At 38.8% G+C, this 16368-nt stretch overlaps 1 protein-coding gene across 12 annotated transcripts in view; it reads left to right on the top strand.

The window, feature by feature from the left end:
* LOC110447513 (collagen alpha-1(XXV) chain-like) overlaps positions 1 to 16368 on the top strand; it is a 113138-nt gene that overhangs the window by 14277 nt on the left and 82493 nt on the right. The gene's annotated exons all lie outside the window — the stretch shown is intronic.

The following is a 16368-nucleotide window of genomic DNA, read 5'->3' as shown; positions in this document are numbered from 1 at the left end:
CCACTAGGGTATATCACTATAATCCCCACTAGGGTATATCATTATAATCCCAACTAGGGTATTCTGTGATGGTCCAGTCACTATAATCCCCACTAGGGTATATCATTATAATCCCAACTAGGGTATTCTGTGATGGTCCAGTCACTATAATCCCCACTGGGGTATTCTGTGATGGTCCAGTCACTATAATCCCCACTGGGGTATATCATTATAATCCCCACTAGGGTATATCACTATAATCGCCACTAGGGTATATCACTATAATCCCCACTAGGGTATATCATTATAATCCCAACTAGGGTATTCTGTGATGGTCGAGTCACTATAATCCCCACTAGGGTATTCTGTGATTGTCAAGTCACTATAATCCCCACTAGGGTATCTGAGATGGTCCAGTCATTTTAATCCCCACTAGGGTTTCCAAGATGGTCCAGTCACTATTATCCCCACTAGGGTTTTCAAGATGGTTCAGTAATATTGGGAGTTGGTTAGGGCCCAATTATCCTCTTCCTGGATGTTTGTCAATACACCTATAATATAAGCAAGGTTGCTCACTCCGTCTCCCCGAGTAAAATGACCCAGTTCCAGAAAACATGCGATTTTGTCATAACCGTTCAAAGTATGACGCCGGGAGCAGTCTAGATCGATAGTAAAATGTTTTTTCTTTAATTTGATTTAAATTGACATAAATCATGCAGCATAATTTTCGGTAGACTTCATGAAACAACACAGTGGCGACCAACTGAAATTCAACCATGTTTCATGGAGTTTACCGAAAATTATGCTGCATGATTTATGTCAAATCAAACATCAAATTAAAGAAAAAACATTTTCCTATCGATCTAGACTGCTCCCGGCATTATACTTTGAACGGTTATGACAAAATCGCATGTTTTCTGGAACTGGGTCATTTTACTTGGGGAGACGGAGTTAGCAACCTTGATTATATTATAGGTGTATTAACAGACAACGCTAGTACCTGTGGTTTGATCTTGAATAAAAATGTAAGGGTTCCTTTCAGTGCTTTCATGCTTAGTTATTTTTAAAGCATTTATAAGAATGGGTACAGAACTTTCTAGAAATGTAGTCACAATATTGATGGGTTTTCCAGCTGGTCAAGGTTAATGTAAAGAATTTTGTACTTGTTACATATCTTTACACTGAATTTGCTGGCATTGTTGTTTGATCAGCAGAAAGATAGCATTTTCAGCTTTTAGAATGTCAACAAGTTTTATTCACAAAGCTGTGGTTATTATTCTGGTGGAGGACAATGGTGGCAGATTGGAGTTTAATGTTTGGTTTGTGTAGATGTACCCACAGGCTTTTCACTTTTCCATGGATATTGGAGAAGGGTGTTTAAGGTTGGCCGTTTAAGCTGTTAAAGATATGTGTGGGAAACTGGAAGATTGTTTGTTTACCTGTAAACTACACTGAAGCTTAACAAAACATGACCAATTAAATCTACATGATCTTGTCAGGAGGGGTGTCAGTAGCAACCAAAAGCTGAATTTAGTGGCCCTGGAGTACGTGGCCCATTGGGTTAAATTGTTTATGTGGCTGTCCTCAGATTGCATGGAATTTAAGGCCGGGAGGGAGCAACAGTATATTCATATACAATGATGAGGTAACATAATATAGACAGGTACAATGATAGGGTAACATAATATAGACAGGTACAACGATGGGGTAGTATTGTTTAGACAGGTACAATGATGGGGTAACATTGTTTAGACAGGTACAATGATGAAGTAACATAATGTAGACAGGTACAATGATGGGGTAACATAATGTAGACAGGTACAATGATGGGGTAACATTGTTCAGACAGGTACAATGATAGGGTAACATAATGTAGACAGGTACAATGATAGGGTAACATTGTTAAGACAGGTACAATGATGGGGTAACATAATGTAGACAGGTACAATGATGGGGTTACATAATGTAGACAGGTACAATGATGGGGTAACATTATTTACACAGGTACAATGATGGGTAACATTGTTTAGACAGGTATAATGATAGAGTAACATAATTTAGACAGGTACAATGATGGGGTAACATTGTTTAGACAGGTACAATGATGGGGTAACATAATGTAGACAGGTACGATGATGGGGTAACATAATATAGACAGGTACAATGGTAGGGTAACATAATGTAGACAGGTACAATGGTAGGGTAACATAATGTAGACAGGTACATTGATGGGGTAACAGTGTTCAGACAGGTACAATGATGGGGTAACATAATATAGACAGGTACAATGATGGGATAACATAACATAGACAGGTACAACGATAGAGTAACATTGTTAAGACAGGTACAATGATGGGGTCACATTGTTCAGACAGGTACAATGATGGGGTAACATTGTTCAGACAGGTACAATGATGGGGTAACATTGGTTAGACAGGTACAATGATCAGGTAACATAATATAGACAGGTGCAATGATGGGGTAACATAAAGTAGACAGGTACAATGATGGGGTAACATAAAGTAGACAGGTACAATGATGGGGTTACATATAGTAGACAGGTTCAATGATGGGGTAACGTAAATATAGACAGGTACACTGGTGGGGTAACATAAAGTAGACAGGTTCAATGATGGGGTGACATAATGTAGAAAGGTACAATGATGGGGTAACATAAAGTAGACAGGTACAATGATGGGGTAACGTAATGTAGACAGGCACAATGATTGGGTAACGTAATGTAGACAGGTACAATGATGGGGTAACATAAAGTAGACAGGTACAATGATAGGGTAATGTAATGTAGACAGGTACAATGATGGGGTAACATAATGAAATAAAAAGGTTCTATAGGTAAGCATAGTTTAGGCAAACAATTTTGATTAAAAAAACCTGTACACAGGTACAATGAATGGGGTGGGGATACGTTCTAGTGTAAACTGTTGTGATAGGGTAACATTGTATGAACAGGTACAAGAATGGGGCTGGGGATATTTTTTAGTGTTAATGGATATGATAGGGTAACATTGTATAGACAGATACAATGATTGGGGTGGGGATACATTCTAGTGTAAACTGGTGTGATAGGGTGACATTGTATGAACAGGTACAAGAATGGGGTGGGGATATGTTTTAGTTTAAACGGATATGATAGGGTAACAATGTATAGACAGGTACAAGGATGGGGGGTGGGGATATGTTCTAGCGTAATCTGGTGTGATAGGGTAACATTGTATAGACGTATACAAGGATTGGGGTGGGGATATTCTAGTTTAACCTGGTGTGAAAGGGGTAACATTGTATAGACAAGGACAGTCACATGCCAGGTATTTAGGGTGTTGTTGTATATATGAGTGATGGATGGTATTGTTGAACAGGGAGATGCCCCAATCACTCAATCTGCACAAATGTGTGTAGTGTTCCCTTAGTTAATTATGCACACCAAACTGAAGATGAATGACAGGATTGGGTAGAAGATTGGAGGACTAATCCATCACCAGGATCTCTCTCCCCTTTGTCCCAATCCAGTAGCTACAGAGGGTTGGAGGGGGACCATCAATCTACCTCCTGTATCTGTGTGCATTGTCCCATTATGTACTCCCTAGGTGGTCAGAACCTTGTCCCCCTTTAAAAACAGGCATCTGATACACCAGGAATGTCTACTCTACAATACACATACTGTATTGACTGGCTCCTGTGTCCAAATATTTGTATCTGGGTTATACACCTGCTCCGTACTCGAGGTATGGAGGATGACATATACTAAGTCAGGTTTTTGGCTGCATCCAGCTGTCTTTTTAATTAAAACAGAGGTATCATATTTATTTTAAGTGAATCGTGTGTAGAGTTTGGCTATATATTGAGGTATTGTTTGGTGTGTTTTGTTGGGTGAGGATGTTGGGGTTCATTGTATTAACCCTGTCGGTGAACCCCAATTTTCCTTCCATCCTGTAAGTGGGCGAGTGATATCCTCCTCCTCGTATTCTGACTGGGATAGTTGATTAATTTACAGTAAGCTTATCTCATGGTGTTTCACATATTAAACTTATTGCAGGGGATTTATCTTGGTGATTAAAAAATACTGCTTGTTTTTGGCAGTTTTAAAGTTGTACACCCCATAAAGCAGTAAATTCTGAAAAAATTGGGTTAACCCAGAAATAGAAGAATAAACTCTGTGATTGTGGGCTACAGTCAATTCATATCTACGTTTACAACCATTAGTGCACTATGCTAAGGTGGAACTACAGGGACTAGTTTAGGATTCTGCCTTATGATTTATGGGACCTGCTTTGTTAGAAAATGATATGTGTCAAAAGGAGAAAACTTGTAGTCCCATATTAGAAAAGTGTCTACTCTCAAACACAATACAAATAATCAAGTGCTGTCTGGGTGGTCAGGTGATGTAGTGGATAGTGCACTTGCATATCACCAGACAGCTGGGGGTTCGATTCCTCTATCAGACGTGAAAAGGTATTGGTCACCTGCTGACCACATTAAAACGCCCTAGGCACTAACATCCAGGCCAACAAGAGTGATTAAAGTACATTAATGTAACTTGTTTCATAATTGTTTTAAAATAAATTATGTTTACCGGTAAATATACAATCTGTGTCATGGTGTAAAAATGAAAAATTGATGTGTGCTTTAAAAGGGAAAGAAAATTGATTCATATGTCTGTCCCCAGTGGTTGCCTCCATTAAAATTACATTTGATGACATATATGGCTGAAAACAAATGTTAAACTTAGCCAGAATATTTACAGTCTCTGACAAATCACAAAACATTGTGAAATGAACACATATGTTTACAAGTGCCCTTTTCTAAAAGTGTTGCATTAAATTACATTTGATAAAAGACAGGCCATGGGCTTCAGATGTGGAAACAAATGTACCTGTATATATAAATACACACGAGAAACTAGAGAATATATCTTTTATAACTTACTTTTAACTTAGTTTATTCTGAACCCTGGCAGGCATATATGCCTCTATATTCAGATCATAGTCAGTCAATATGAAGACTATATATAGTGTGTTGGGTATACATAGTTATTAAAAATCTTAAAAGCTTTATCAAAAATACATATTTAGAGTATTTCTATCATTTTCCATGTACGATTCTCAGTATTATAACACCACACCTAGCTAATCTGAGTAATACAGTAGCTTTCAAGATAAACATATTTTAGAACTGCATTAGAAGGAACAGCCTGACCATGTGCATTACATGGAACAGCCTGAACATGCGCATTACATGGAACAGCCTGACCATGGTCAGTGGTTGATGGTCAGTCGCTTACTATCAACAATCAGGTTTTTGAGTGACAAGACATAGATATGAAGGGAATGTAAACACAAACTTAAGCATTTTATTTATTTTACAAATTAAGAAACAGGTTGTAAACTTGAGCATCTTCTGAAATTCATGTGTCCAGATAAAAACACCTCCATTTTTACAATCATGTGTGCAGTAAATGCCGTGCAGCTTATATCTTGATCTGACTTCACAGATAACACTTATTTATTACGAGGATGAACACAAACATCTACATATAAAGACATACATGCAGTATTACTAAGGTCATTCTTACTGCGGAATTTGTCCTTTTGTCATTGACAAGGGAGGTTAAAACAACTGTTTAATAGAAACTTTACCTACCTTGAAGACACTACAAAGAAATCTCAACCTGTGGTTAATTCGTGGATACCCTGTAACCCAAACCTGAGGCTTTCCAGGGGTTTGTCATTCAAGAATTACCATGGTAACTTTCTCAAGATAGAATGGTTATTTTTCTAGACTCACCCGTAAAAACATTTTTTGTAAAAAAAACAAAAAACATTTTGCAACAACCATCAAGTTATAATATGAGGTCATTTGATTGTAAAAAAGTGAGATTATCCAACATGTGTTACACCTTCATAGGGATTGACAGAAAAATCACTCAAAGTTAAAATGGGAGACAACTCAGTAAATATTGAAAGTAACGAACACTTTCAAACAAAAACCCGAAGCAGCCTTCATCATCTCACTGAGATTTGAATGAAAGCAATTTGTTCCAAGCACTTAGGAAACATCTAGATAAGCGTAAGAAATGAAGAGAAGTTACAGCACGTTTCAGTTTTCATTGATAGCTACATATCTGTGGATTCACTCACATCTGTTCAGCGATTTCAGTGTAAGAACAGACAACCGCTATCTTTAATGAAAATAAAAATTAAATTTTCGTTCATAAATATGAAATTGGATATAATGGGTAATGACACCATCTACGATCTCAGTGTGTAGAGGATAGATGTATTTTATTCTCTGATCTGTGCTATATACCACAGAACCTAGTTATTCCAAATCTTATCAGTATATGTATTTCGTTTTATACATGTATTTAGTGCAAGTATCTTGCATATGTGTTCAGTACATTATATTCAGTTCATGCATTTTGAAGTGGACCATTCGGTATGAACGAGCTCTAAGGTATTTTTTTGGAGGGAGAATTTTATTGTTGTGAATTGAAAGGTGTTTTTTATTCAATAAATCATGATAGACAGCTAAATGAAAATGGTATGTCTTATACGCGGAGAAAATTATATTTAGTATCTTATTTGTCAATTTGATCGTGTATATACTCCAAAACTTTTCAGAGCAATACGTTTCTTGAGTGGAAAACATTTTCAATTTTTATGAGTGAAGAGTATTTTTTCTGTGGGATAGAGCCCTGCCAGGGCCGATGTTGTGCTCGTCACTGGAGCCCATCGTAACTGCCAGGAGAGGGGGGCGTAATTCTGATACACTTGATATCCACACTGTAACACCTTGGAGGTAGCAGCAGGTACCCTCATATACCTTCACTGACTTCCAATAAACTGAAAGGCCAGATCACAACTAGTTTTTTAATTTTTTGATAATTTACGACTTCACATACCAAGGTGGCATCACATGGAATATTGGAGGCCTGGCGTAAGCGATAAACAGACATATGATTGATATTTAAATGATTTTCATGATGATGTGTGTCAGGAATGTGATTGTTTTTACATTTCACTCTAGACAGGATAAAGAGAAAAAGCCTTTTTACTTGTTTAGTATGTGTAACATAATCATAATTATCTCTACAGTATCTTTACTTACGCACAAGTGGTTACATCTCGGTTTCCCTTGATTTGATTGGATAAAACACTGTCATGTGATCTAACTTGATATAACATGATGCTTGGTGTTTGATTATACATTTGTCTACATCAGGTGAGGAGTGTGTGTTGATTGTCCTATTCTGGAACTCTTGTGGGTATATTTCACTGGTAGACTCCTATCATGAGATGGGTTTTGATTGGTCAGTGATGTTACAATGTGGCTAAATTCATTGTCCTATTACACTGACTGATATTATAATTGTTTGTGACAACCTCATGTCTGAGTGAGTGTTGTTTTCAGTATGTTCAAGGAGTCAGATGTAAATAAAAAATTGTTTAAACCAAATACAGGTGTGGGAACTACCTTGAACCAAATACAGTTGGGGGAACAAGCTTGAACCAAATACAGGTGGGGGAACTAGCTTAAACCAAATACAGTTGGGGGAACTAGCTTGAACCAAATACAGTTGGGGGAACTAGTTTGAACCAAATACAGTTGGGGGAACTAGCTTGAACCAAATACAGGTGGGGGAATTAGCTTAAACCAAATACAGGTGGGGGAACTAGTTTTGAACCAAATACAGTTGGGGGAACAAGCGTGAACCAAATACAGGTGGGGGAACTGGCTTGAACCAAATACAGGTGGGGGACCTAGCTTAAACCAAATACAGTGGGGGGAACTAGCTTGAACCAAATACAGTTGGGGAAACTAGTTTGAACCAAATACAGTTGGGGGCACTAGCTTGAACCAAATACAGGTGGTGGAATTAGCTTAAACCAAATACAGGGGGGGGATCTAGCTTGAACCAAATACAGGTGGGGAACTAGCTTGAACCAAATTCAGATGGGGGAATTCGCTTAAACCAAATACAGGTGGGGGGAATTAGCTTAAACCAAATACATGTGGGGGAATAGCTTAAACCAAAATACAGGTGGGGGAATTAGCTTGAACCAAGTACAGGTGGGGGAACTAGCTGGAACCAAATACAGGTGGGGGGAATTAGCATAAACCAAATACATGTGGGGGAATAGATTAAACCAAAATACAGGTGGGGGAACTAGCTTGAACCAAATACAGGTGGGGGAACAAGTTTGAACCAAGTACAGGTGGGGTAACTAGCTTGAACCAAATACAGGTGGGGGAACTAGCTTGAACCAAATACAGGTCGGGTAATTAGCTTGAACCAAGTACAGGTGGGGGAACTAGCTGGAACCAAATACAGGTGGGGGAACTAGCTTGAACCAAATACAGGTGGGGAACTAGCTTGAAGCAAATACAGGTGGGGAACTAGCTTGAACCAAATACAGGTGGGGGAATTAGCTTGAACCAAATACAGGGGGGGGAATTAGCTTGAACCAAATACAGGTGGGGGAACTAGTTTGAACCAAGAACAGGTGGGGGAACTAGCTTGAACCAAATACAGGTGGGGGAACTAGCTTGAACAAAATACAGGGGGGGGAACTAGCTTAAACCAAATACGGGGGGGGGAACTAGCTTAAACCAAATACAGGTGGGGGAATAAGCTTAAACCAAAATACAGATGGGGGAATTAGTAGCTTGAACCAAATACAGTTGGGGGAACTAGTTTGAACCAAATACAGGTGGGGGACTAGCTTGAAGCAAATACAGGTGGAGAATTAGCTTGAAGCAAATACAGGTGGAGGAACTAGCTTGAACCAAATACAAGAGGGGGAATTAGCGTGAACCAAATACAGGTGGGGGAATGAGCTTGAACCAAATACAGGTGGGGGCATTATTAGCTTGAACCAAATACAGGTGGGGGACTAGCTTGAAGCAAATACAGGTGGGGAACTAGCTTGACCCAAATACAGGTGGGGGAATTGGCTTGAACCAAATACAGGTGGGGAACTAGCTTGAAGAAAATACAGGTGGGGAACTAGCTTGAAGAAAATACGGGTGGGGAACTAGCTTGAACCAAATCCAGGTGGGGTAACTAGTTTGAACCAAGAACAGGGGGGGGAACTAGCTTGAACAAAATACAGGTGGGGGAACTAGCTTAAACTAAATACAGGCTGGCGAACTAGCTTGAACCAAATACAGGAGGGGGAACTAGCTTGAACCAAATGCAGGTGGGGGAACTGGCTTGAACCAAATACAGGTGGGGTAATAAGCTTGAACCAAATACAGGTGGGGTAATAAGCTTGAACCAAATACAGGTGGGGTAATAAGCTTGAACCAAATACAGGTGGGTGAATTAACTTGAACCAAATACAGGTTGTTGAACTAGTTTGAACCAAATACAGGTGGGGGACTAGCTTGAAGCAAATACAGGTGGGGGAACTAGCGTGAACCAAATACAGGTGGGGGAATGAGCTTGAACCAAATACAGGTGGGGTAATAAGCTTGAACCAAATACAGGTGGGGGCATTATTAGCTTGAACCAAATACAGGTTGTGGAACTAGTTTGAACCAAGTACAGGTTGGGGAACTAGCTTGAAACAAATACAGGTGGGGGAACTAGCGTGAACCAAATACAGGTGGGGGAATGAGCTTGAACCAAATACAGGTGGGGGGATTAGCTTGAACCAAATACAGGTTGTGGAACTAGCTTGAACCAAATACAGGTGGGGGAACTAGCTTGAATTTCATCATAGGTGACCAGGGATCATCAGTTGATATGATTTTTTCGAAGTTTTCTTTTTTCCATTAATTTGAGGAGAAAACTTTGTATATTCTGAATAAAATACAGTTTAAACCATAGCTCTGTCTCAGTCAGTTTTGATAAGAAAATATTTTTATCTAAATATTCATTTTAACTCACAATTAATTTCATACCCAACTATGGCTTCAGTCGTTCCCCGGATACCCAGTTCATATATCTTACCCGAGTACATGTACTCAATGTTTTACTGTCAGTGGTTTCCCATGCCCTAAAAGGTTGAGTGAGGAAACAATGAGCATTTATTGAGGTTAAAGATACTTCCAGAATTTGGATTGGATCTTGATTTTTGGAGTAAAAAAATCTTTCGAACGACACAAATTGAAGCAGGATACATTAACACGGTAGGCCTAATGTCTGTATATATTTCATATCTTAAGAAAAATAATTCAATCATCGCACAAACATTCTTTACAAGTGGTTTTAAATTTTAATGAAAAACTGCAGTGTTTCACTTTCTGATTGGTCTGCTAACACTCGTAAAACTATCAATGACATATTTATTTCTTTAGGGAAATCTTTCTGTCAATGCATTTATTCTTCAGGGAAATTCTTTGTTCCAGCTCATTAATGTGTCGAAATAAAACAAACTCTATGTGTTAGTCAAACAAAGCGATGATGACAGAGGTTGTCCTGTGTTAGATCAAATATATCTCCTGTACCAACTCCCTTGGGAGCTGCTATGTGATACTGTGTCTGTGAAATCTATCAAATGTAGAATTTCATAGTAACATGCTACAGCTGCTGTGTTTTGAAATTTCATTTTCAGATCTGTCCCTTATTACCGGTATGAAAATTATGTAATAAAAATATTTCTTAATGTTACACCAAATATTATGAGCAAATCATATAACTCATACTTTTTTGTGAGAGGAAGATGTCAAATTTAACATATAAAATAACTTGCAAGTTTTGGATTACAGAAAGGGGGTTCTAGTCATAAGTACGGTAGTAGGGAATAGCCAGGGAGATTAGTGTCACAAGTAGTAGAGTATAGCTAGAAGGATTAATGCCACAAGTAGTAGGGTATAGCCAGGGAGATTGGTATCACAAGTAGTAGAGTATAGTTAGAAGGATAAATGCTACAAGTAGTAGGGTATAGCCAGGGAGATTGGTATCACAAGTAGTAGAGTATAGTTAGAAGGATTAATGCCACAAGTAGTAGGGTATAGCCAGGGAGATTAGTATCACAAGTAGTAGAGTATAGCTAGGGGGATTAGTGTCACAAGTAGTAGGGTATAGCTAAGGAGATTAGTATCACAAGTAGTAGAAAATAGTTAGGGGGATTAGTACCACAAGTAGAAGAATATAGCTAGGGAGATTAGTGCCACAAGTAGTAGGGTATAGCTAAGGAGATTAGTATTACAAGAAGTAGAAAATATTTAGGGGGATTAGTGCCACAAGTAGTAGAATATAGCCAGGGAGATTAGTATCACAAGTAGTAGGGTATAGCTAAGGAAATTAGTATCACAAGTAGTAGAGTATAGCTAGAAGGATTAATGCCACAAGTAGTAGAGTATAGCTAGGGAGATTAGTATCACAAGTAATAGAGAATAGCTAGGGAGATTAGTTTCACAAGTAGTAGAATATAGCTAGGGAGATTAGTATCACAAGTAGTAGAGTATAGCTAGGGGGATTAGTGTCACAAGTAGTAGAGTATAGTTAGAAGGATAAATGCTACAAGTAGTAGGGTATAGCTAAGGAGATTAGTATCACAAGTAATAGAGAATAGCGAGGGAGATTAGTTTCACAAGTAGTAGAATATAGCTAGGGAGATAGTATCACAAGTAGTAGAAAATAGTTAGGGGGATTAGTACCACAAGTAGAAGAGTATAGCTAGAAGGATTAATGCCACATGTTGTAGAGTATAGCTTGGGAAATTAGTATCACAAGTAGTAGAGCATAGCTAGAAGGATTAATGCCACATGTTGTAGAGTATAGCTTGGGAAATTAGTATCACAAGTAGTAGAGAATAGATAGGAAGATTAGTGCCACAAGTAGGAGAGAATAGCTAGGGAGATTAGTTCCACAAGTAGTAGAGTATAGTTAGGAAGATTAGTACCACAAGTAGTAGAGTAAAGATAGGAAGATTAGTATCACAAGTAGTAGAGTAAAGATAGGAAGATTGGTGCCACGAGTAGTAGAATATAGCTAGGGAGATAGTATCACAAGTAGTAGAGAATAGATAGGAAGATTAGTGCCACAAGTAGTAGAATACAGCTAGGGAGATTAGTACCAAAAGTAGTAGAGTATAGCTAGTGCTACAAGTATTTGAAGAGAGCTAGGAGGTTTTAGTAATAAGTAGCTAGGGAGATAATGTCACAAGATGTTGAGTAGAGCTGGGGAGAAAAGTGTCACAATTAGTAGAGTATAGCTAGGGACATTAGTATCACAAGTAGTAGGGTATAGCCAGGGAGATTGGTATCACAAGTAGTAGAGTATAGTTAGGGGGATTAGTACCACAAGTAGTAGAGTAAAGATAGGAAGATTGGTGCCACGAGTAGTAGAATATAGCTAGGGAGATAGTATCACAAGTAGTAGAGTAAAGATAGGAAGATTGGTGCCACAAGTAGTAGAATATAGCCAGGGAGATTAGTATCTCAAGTAGTAGGGTATAGCTAAGGAAATTAGTATCACAAGTAGTAGGGTATAGCTAAGGAAATTAGTATCACGAGTAGTAGAGTATAGCTAGAGGGATAAATGTCACAAGTAGGAGAGAATAGCTAGGGAGATTAGTTCCACAAGTAGTAGAGTATAGGAAGAGAGATTAGTGCCACTTTTGGTTAAGTACAGTTAGTGAGACTTTTGCCACAAGTAGTATTGTATATTGGAATACAACTATTGAGGCTAGTACCTTGAGTAGTGGAGTACAGCTAGCTGACAAGAGATACAAACCGTGTAGTGTACTAGTTGTGTAATGACCCCCTTTAGAACTGGGCAGATATGTTTGTAAGTGGTAGCAGTGTGTGAATTATGATGTGTAATGGTGGAGTATGGCAGCCATGTTCCTATACATATGTTTACTTAACCTCAGCTGCACCCCTCCACCTGGACTCCACTTATAGATACCTCCCATGTTGTGGATAAAGGTGCATGACCACACAGTTAACTTTGTGCAGGAATTCATATGTATGACCAGAGCACTGTGGAGATTTTCCTCGTAGCTGTGGGTGGTGGATTTATTATTTAACAACTTTCCATATTAAAATGATTAAAATGCACTTCCACACATTATTGTAAACAAAAAAAGAACAACGTAAAAATAAATCGGGTTAAAGTCTGGTATTTTCTGTCATGTTTTAGGTACGATTCCAGTGTTTTAGATTAACCCTGTCAGGTTAAAGATGTGATCTGTCAGATTAAAGGTAGAGAGTTCCATTGCTTTGTATTTTATCTCCATTGAAGAAGAATTCCAATTTGTTTGGCATTTTTTTCTGACTTCGAGTTCCTACCAATTTGCTAAAATCTTATGATCTAAAAGTCATCATTTTTGCAATGTTAGTACATTTCTGCAATATCCCTTAATGGAATAACACACTGTATAGTCTAGCAACCTATCATTATTGTTATATGTAATAATAATAATATAGGGCATTTGGATTTGATATAGTGCCCTATCTAGCTAACATAAGCCACTCTAAAGCACTTTACAGTACATAGATATACAATTAATACAATTAGCATATACATTCATCAATACAATTTTGAGGAGTTCGCAGGAGCTGCTTTATCAGGCGCTAACTACTAGTCCTATATACCAACTGGCTAATATCTCCCTATGTGTGTATGACTGCGTGTGGTGTGTGCCGGAGATGTAATGTGTTCTGTTTGTAGTGGGACCGTGCTTCCAATGGCATCATTTATAGTGCCACCTCACTTGAATGCTACAGCACAGATACCGCAACATCTACCCCAGACCAATTTATATTCCTCCTAGGTTGTTGGAGTTGTGTGGGCAGGGGATCGAACCCCAGCCGTCTGCGTGGAAGGCCTTAACCACTCGACCAATTTGCCCATATGAAAATGATTATGTGAATATTGCTCTCATCAAGTGATGAAAAAGGAAATAAACAAATTTTCAGATTTACATGAATTGTCTTATAAACAAAAAAGAGCATGAATTAAATACACTTTTTTCTGTATAGATATTGCGAATGTAGACTGTCTTGCCTGTTTACAATATTACAACTGTGTTGATAACTGAGTGAATTTTCAAACTTCAACTATGAAACTTCCTCACAGTTCTTACCAGGTATATAGAGAAACTTCACTATAACAAGAAAATAACTCTTTAAGGTCTGTTTACAGTAGAAAGGTGGTGAGACTCCCTACATTTGGGTATAAATTTGCCAGGAATTTGGTATAATCAGTCAAGTTTTTTACTCCTTTAATATGACATACCAGAGACAAAAAGGCATTTGGCATTAATGGAGGGTGATTGGCGAGGTTGATTGGTGTGCTGTGCTGGCCTGCCCACCTGTCTGCAGACATTAGAGATAATGTGTCTGTACAAAACACACAGCATCCCTGTACTTAATGTTTGACCTCCTACAGTGTGTTCTCTTTAACTTGACAGATTGTCCTTTTTACTTGTACCTTCCCCCTGTCATCGACAATCTATTCCTCCCCTTACCTTCTATACAGTGAATACTACTGTCCGTTTTTCTGCCCTTTCCTTTATATTTCATACTTTAATTCTTTGGTTTCTTGTCTCACATTGACCGTCTACAACCCCATTACGTATTAAGAAATGTCGGACATCCTAATATTTGACCTCTTCTTATCCACAATGACCTCATTTCACCCTGTAAATACTTTCTCACATTCCAGTCAGGAGGGGGAAGGGGGAGTAGGAGGCACTGTAACAAGGCTAATCAACTGGAACAATATGTGAGTGTTATGACAAGTTTCCAGTGTGTGTTATGGTAGGGCCAGTGGTATACAGAGAGGCTGGCCATATGGTTAGGTACTCCATGAAGGGCTACCTGGCAGCTTCCACACACCAACAACCAACATCTATAGCTTTTTATGGTGTCAGTGATTGTATTGCCTACAATTGTATTTGTTGTTCGAAAATTGTTGTGACATTCATGCATTAAATCCCGGAAGTTACTGGTAATTTGCAAACTTGATAGAAAGTAGACTCATTTTCTGCTACATGAATTGAAGACAATTCTGGTTTTTCAAAGCTGCAAAATTCTTCAGAAGATTTAAAGAGCGCACAACAATGTAATCTAAGTGAGAAAAAGGAAGTTCCCGTCTGATAAAGGATAGTAAGTTTGCATAATTTACGTCAGTTTGCTTGGTCATAAAGTTGGCAAAGAGGAGGTGTAAGCTGAGGTTGTGTTGGTATGCAGTGTAATGTATTTACCAGTTTTGAATTAGATGTGAGCGGGTGTCTGACAGTAGGTATAGATATTTCTCTGTACTCCGTATGTGAACTGGGCAAGATTGATGTTCTGACGTGTAATGAAATGTTACACCTCACCATTTGAAGTTGCATCATGTTTTTTATATGAATTGATTATATCTTGCTGGTAATGGAAATCATATCAAAAACATGGAAACATGTACCAACCAGAGATTGTTATCCAATGTTACCACGACAACCTTTCAGACAACCTCACTAAACCAGTCCGTCAAATCCAGGCAGGAATGGAACAGTTCATGCTAGAAATTTGTAAAAAAATATCTGAATGAGTCTCTGGGTCTAGGAAACAGATTTGAAATTATCTGGTGTTAAGTTTGATGGTTGTGAGCAATTTGTTACATACATCATTGATGAGTTGTGTACTGTATGGGAGGGTGCAGTGTGGGGCTGTGTAACATACATCATTGATGAGTTGTGTATTGTATGGGAGGGTGCAGTGTGGGGCTGTGTAACATACATCATTGATGAGTTGTGTACTGTATGGGAGAGTGCAGTGTGGGGCTGTGTAACATACATCATTGATGAGTTGTGTATTGTATGGGAGGGTGCAGTGTGGGGCTGTGTAACATACATCATTGATGAGTTGTGTACTGTATGGGAGGGTGCAGTGTGGGGCTGTGTAACATACATCATTGATGAGTTGTGTACTGTATGGGAGGGTGCAGTGTGGGGCTGTGTAACATACATCATTGATGAGTTGTGTACTGTATGGGAGGGTGCAGTGTGGGGCTGTGTAACATACATCATTGATGAGTTGTGTACTGTATGGGAGGGTGCAGTGTGGGGCTGTGTAACATACATCATTGATGAGTTGTGTACTGTATGGGAGGGTGCAGTGTGGGGCTGTGTAACATACATCATTGATGAGTTGTGTACTGTATGGGAGGGTGCAGTGTGGGGCTGTGTAACATACATCATTGATGAGTTGTGTACTGTATGGGAGGGTGCAGTGTGGGGCTGTGTAACATACATCATTGATGAGTTGTGTACTGTATGGGAGGGTGCAGTGTGGGGCTGTGTAACATACATCATTGATGAGTTGTGTACTGTATGGGAGGGTGCAGTGTGGGGCTGTGTAACATACATCATTGATGAGTTGTGTACTGTATGGGAGGGTGCAGTGTGGGGCTGTGTAACATACATCATTGAT

Source organism: Mizuhopecten yessoensis, unplaced genomic scaffold (assembly GCF_002113885.1).
Source record: "Mizuhopecten yessoensis strain PY_sf001 unplaced genomic scaffold, ASM211388v2 scaffold3453, whole genome shotgun sequence".
In the NCBI taxonomy this organism is placed as follows: domain Eukaryota; kingdom Metazoa; phylum Mollusca; class Bivalvia; order Pectinida; family Pectinidae; genus Mizuhopecten; species Mizuhopecten yessoensis.
This window is presented reverse-complemented; position numbering and strand designations above follow the sequence as displayed.